This window comes from Odontesthes bonariensis, chromosome 13 (genome assembly GCF_027942865.1).
Source record: "Odontesthes bonariensis isolate fOdoBon6 chromosome 13, fOdoBon6.hap1, whole genome shotgun sequence".
NCBI classification, from domain to species: Eukaryota; Metazoa; Chordata; class Actinopteri; order Atheriniformes; family Atherinopsidae; genus Odontesthes; species Odontesthes bonariensis.
Genome location: NC_134518.1, coordinates 12,446,134 through 12,450,842, shown reverse-complemented (window position 1 = coordinate 12,450,842; position 4,709 = coordinate 12,446,134).

The window sequence follows — 4,709 nt, the reverse complement described above, 5'->3', positions numbered from 1 at the left end:
TTTATCTAATCGACTGTTGGATACAAACTTTAGAGAATGCTATGTGTTCATGTCTGCATGAGAGTGAGAAAATGAGAGGACAGTGCGCTTGCATTTGCACCATACCAGTGTGTGTGTGTGTGTGTCTCTGTGTGTAAAAGAGAGACACTTTATGTGTGAGTTATATAGCCTCGGGGAGCTGCTATGGTCATATTTTAATAACTTGCAGTATGTTGGATTATGTACTGTGGGCTTGTAACATCACACCATCAGAGCAAAGTCCTAACAGATTCTCTGTTAGCTGGCCCTTACCAGAAAAAAAAAACATATCAGGGGACTCGCCAAAACATTGTTTTCAGTTCTGCAGCACTTGTGAAAATGTGAGCTCCCACATGATTCCAGTTCAAAGGTATGCCTTCGCCGTTTTGTCTGCCTCAGCACACAGTGCTGCCTCTTCCAGCCACAATGAACAGAGCTCCAGGTTTAATAGGCCTTAAGTAGCAACCCCCTCTGTGCTGCCTTTGAAGAGCAAACACTCTCTAGCTTACACACACATGCAAATATGGTACATGTACACACACACTACAGGGTGAGCAGTGCACTAAAAAACAGTGGAACAGTGGCTAGCTCTCCCTCTGACACATCAAAAGGGGAGCTGAGGGGAATGTGTGGAATGATGTGTGTGGTGTCCAAGCCCGGGATGCCATTCATGGTTGTACTGTTGTGGTTTTAAATGCCCAAGGAGGCTTTCGAGCTGTGACTGGCAAGTATGACACAGTATTTTTGACGCATGGCCTCAAATTGCTGTTTCTATCAAATAAAAACGCCTCCTCGTCTTTTTTTTTTTAATTATTCGTACAAAGTGCAGAGCAAATAACTATATGACTCTCACGTGCTGGAGAAAGCAGCAGCACTTCTCCTAACTGTGTCACGTAGCTCTTCCTATAAAGTAATAAAGAAAAAAAAAATCTTTTTTTTTTTTTTAAATACTGAAAGTGAAACTGCTGTAGGTGCTGACGCAGCATGAGGCCATCTGTGTGAGCATGTAGGCACATATGCATGTTGCTGGGTCGCACTGCGAGCTATCGTATAACTCAAGCACTGAAGAAGAAGGGGAAAGTTACAATTAGCCTTCTGCCAAAAGCATAGCCTCATGTTTACGCTTTACTCATGCGGTAATTACATATGTCGTCTTTTGTTTTCTATTTCTCATAAAGCGGGGAACATAATGAGGGAAATAAGCTAATTTCTGCACGGCATTGTGTAACACTACACGGTGCTTTTTTTGTCTTCAAGCCCATTTAGGCCTCCAAGGATGTCTACGGGGTTTGAAATGGGAGGAGAGGAGAGAAAGAGAGGACCGTAAACAGGGACATTGCGACTCCAGATGGGAAACTTCTGTTAAGCTGTAATGAGAATGCATAATAACTCAAATGAGCTTGATGAAGCTCGACGTAGCGGTGCCTTCGCTCAGATATATGAAACTAAAAAAGCTATTACACCCTTTTTTTCCCCCTCTTTTCTGATTTTATTCTCTATGATATCCATTTCATGCCATAATTGAAAGAGAAATGTCTTCATTCAGTGTTTGAGGGAACATGTTTTATTTCTGTTTCCTTTCCCCACTTTTTTTTTCTCAGCCATAACCAATAGGGAAAGATGATGAAAAGGCAAAAACAAATGATTAAAAAAAAGGAAAAAAAGAGTGACTGCTCCTATTGGGATTGTTTTCAGCAGCTGCATTAACAAGCCTGTTTGATTTGCTTCTCCTCAGTGAAGTTGTCAGCCCATGCGTCCAGTGTGCTATGTTTAGGATGTCTAAAAGAGTTGTGTTTTCTGGCACAGGCGGATAATAAATGCTAAAGGGTTGACCTTACGTCTTCTTCCAGCATGTTGCTCTACGGTCACTCTCAAAACAGACCAAGAAATTCTCCTCGGCTGAGGTCAAAAATCCATCACCGGGTTTCGTACAATAACATGAATTTCCATACTGGCTCAGTGAGAAACAGGCTTGAGGGAAAAGATGAGAACTGCCTCTGGAAGTAGCGAACCGCTCTAAAAACATCATAAGGCACCATATTGCTTTCAATTGAATTGCTGGTGTTTTAGATTAGGTTAAAATACTTGCACCTCTATGAGTGTGGCTCTTTACATATGCAAATGAGAGCATACTGAATTGTCTGCTTTCATTTCCATAATGTGAGTCAGTCACGAATGTGCCTTAGATTTGCTTGGCTGATTTTAAGCTATGCTAAGAAATCAAATCCACATTTGGTCCTGTAAAAAGGCACAAAGAAGAGGGATTTTTTTTTCTCAAGGAAACACATGTCCTATTAGATACACATAGTATATATCAACATCAAAACACTTGCCATAAAGCGAATAGTAAAAGAGTCCCATGATTGTGGATTACTTTGCCATGACTGCTTTGATGAAAATGTATTGCCTTGTCCTTGGAGATGTGGCACAGCAGTCGATGTGGTTCTGGAGACTTATTCTTGTCTGCGAAGGCAGCAGACTACAGGCTCTATTCGACAGATGAAACAATGCTAGAGGAGGAGGGGAAACATTCTTTTGCAGAGTCTGCATTATTGGATTTGGATAGTAACATTGTAGTATCAAGTTAGGCTAAGAGAGGAGTGTGAATATCACGTTGGACTCACAGTAGACAAAGGCCGATTGTTATTGCACCGAACCTCCATTAATAATTCAATCATTTGACCCGTGACATGATTTCCCATAAAACAATCTGATACTCTGAGGGCTGATAGAGATATTTGAAATCACTGAGTGTGTGTGGTGTGTATGTGTGCGTCGGTTTTGACCTTCCCAGTATGACAGAACTGAAGCCTGAGGCTGCGACTACAAGTATAATGTTAAGCGGGGAGGGGAAGAAATAGAGGAGAGACGAGATATCAGAAAAAGAGAGAGAGTGTGTGTGTGTGTGTGTGTGTGTGTGTGTGTGTGTGTGTGTGAAAGATAGCTGAAGTGCGCTGCAGCTATTCCCCAAACCAAAGATGCGCCTGCCTCAAGGGTGCTCCAATAAGCACGAGACAGAAATGGAAGGTCTTACAAAAACTATGCAGTTAGACCTGAGCCGTGGCTAGGAAGTTAAGCAGAAATTCCGCAAAATGTATGCAGAGTGCATTAGATATAAAAAGACAGTGTGTGCGTAAGTGGAAACAAAGCTCAGTAATATCGTAACACATTGTTTTAGAGATCACTACTGACAGAGGAAACCTCGTTGTTCCAGCTTAGGCCTGCTCCAAACACACAGCCAAACACACATGCGAGACATAGATGAATGAAGGGACATAAAAGCGCATGCACACGTACACACGACATAACAACAATGCTTGCATGCATGCACAAGCAAAAACAGGGGTGCCATCTATCAGACTGCGGACGGGAGCCTTGGAAGGGGAAATCTGCCCTGTGATGGCTGTAAATGAGGGCTGTGGCGGCACTGTCACATTGCATTTGGCCAAGACATGGGAACTATGAGGGGCTATGAGGGGGCTACAAGGGATGGACTGTCTGTGTGTGTACCGATATAATGAACTTGGAAGGTGGTTGGAGCATGGGCAGACACTGCAGCTCTGTCACAGCCAGTGCTGGTTCTCTGCTGCTGGCAGGAAGGAGGGAATGAGGAGGAGAGGAAATAAATTGAGTGCAGAGAAGAAAAGAGAGAAGAGGAGGCAAAGACAGTGATCAAGACAGAAAAACCGAGGGGTGAGAGATAAAGAAGGGATGAGGATGTATGAACAACCCTGCAGAAAAACAGAGTTAATCGTTGTTAGAGTGATGAGGCAATACTGGTGTTATACCAGAAGAATATTTACTCTAATTAGAGACAGCTAATGTGTCTCCAGGTATAAAAGCTGCCGCACTTTCCTGAGAATAATTAGAAGCACAGAGCTTGCATTGTCCAGGAGAGTGCTGCAGAGCTCCCTTTGTACATCATTAACAGTTCACTGACAACAAAAGCAGAGATAATAGAATGTAATGTGGTTTCCTCAACCATCCGTTTGTTCTAATGGTCATTAGGGTAATGCAGAATAATTCCTTCCCTCTGCTTCAACCCAAAACTCAACTCCTCCCACCTCCCCATGTGCCCTTCGACATTTTTTTTTTCTCCCCCAAAAGTCCAGCCTCCATTTTCCTCTCATTCCCCTTGACAGGGATTTTTCTTTGCCCTCTGTGCTCCAAATCAAGATGATAAACATGATTTCACGGAGTGTAACAGTCATCAGTCTTCGTAAAACACACCAAATCCTCTATAAAATAATTAATTCTGCCTCGGAGAGACAGAGCCAAATGTATAGATTTACAATTCCACACTGTAATTCCCCACCATGTTTTAATGCATCATAAACACTTGGTGTTTTTTGGTCTCTGTTCCAATAAAAACAGAGCGCGCGGGGGTGTAATATCTGGAGCTGGGGGAAATTAAAGCTGAAGTTCTTCTCCTCCTCTGTGCACTCCCAGCTCAACACACACACACACAAACACACGCACAGACCATGCTACACACACACGAGCGTGCACACTTACACACAGTTAATCAGTAGCCCAGAGAGAAATCTAAGACCACATCTACACCCAGTGGAGGGAACCTGATACAACCACATCTTATCCCCCTTCCCACATTCCCTTCTTCTTCTTAATCATCAACACACGCACGCACACACACACACACACACACACACACACACACACACACACACGCA